This window comes from Euprymna scolopes, chromosome 3 (assembly GCF_053919585.1).
Source record: "Euprymna scolopes isolate OS-2025 chromosome 3, ASM5391958v1, whole genome shotgun sequence".
Classification (NCBI taxonomy): domain Eukaryota; kingdom Metazoa; phylum Mollusca; class Cephalopoda; order Sepiida; family Sepiolidae; genus Euprymna; species Euprymna scolopes.
The window spans coordinates 102,293,075-102,293,774 of record NC_136484.1 but is presented as its reverse complement, the minus strand read 5'-3'; the positions used below and the strand labels follow the sequence as shown (position 1 = coordinate 102,293,774).

General features: G+C 37.3%; 1 non-coding gene across 1 annotated transcript; it reads right to left on the bottom strand.

Annotated features, from left to right (window-relative positions):
* Positions 1-356: 356 nt before the first annotated feature.
* LOC145265539 (U6 spliceosomal RNA) lies at positions 357-461 on the bottom strand. Its single transcript, XR_013864665.1, has one exon. It is a non-coding gene; the product is annotated as a U6 spliceosomal RNA (small nuclear RNA).
* Between the last annotated feature and the right edge of the window lie 239 nt (positions 462-700).

Below are 700 nucleotides of genomic sequence, written 5' to 3'. Positions count from 1 at the left end.
CGCTGGTAGTGGTAATTGGTTTATACTGGGATTGTAGTGGCACTCAGCCTCCCCAAGGTCACAGTTCTCTTTGCGCTTGTCCAGCCGAGGTCTAGTTGGCGCTCGCTCCTCGGTCTTTCAGTCCTTATTGACCCTTCTCGGCCCTTTGGTATCATTTTTTTTTGGGGGGGGTCGGTGCTGAAGCAATGCGGGGAATGCATGACGGGGGTGTAGAACTTGTAAATATGCAGTTTCGGTGTTATCCATTCCCTGTAACGCTTATTCGTTATATTGTCTTGTATTATTCTCCGCATTCAAGGGTGTTCCTTATTATCTCAGTCGTCTTCATTATCGTTAGTCGTTGTACTTTGGCAGTTAAAAATATGGAACACTTCACGAATTTGCGTATCATCCTTGCGCAGGGGCCATGCTAATCTTCTCTGTATCGTTCGAATTTTAGTTATTATTATTATTATTATTATTATTATTATTATTATTATTATTATTATTATTATTAATAATAATTATATCATCATTAATATTACTATCATTATTATCGTTATTGTTTTACCATTATTATTATTCATAGTATCATATGTTATTATTATTACCCGTATCCTGGTATGCGTTTATATGGCTGAGTTGTGTAAATGGACCCCCACCACGACCACCAAAAAAGACACAATTCATTTTTTTTAAAGAAGGAGTTAGTGAGGTAAAC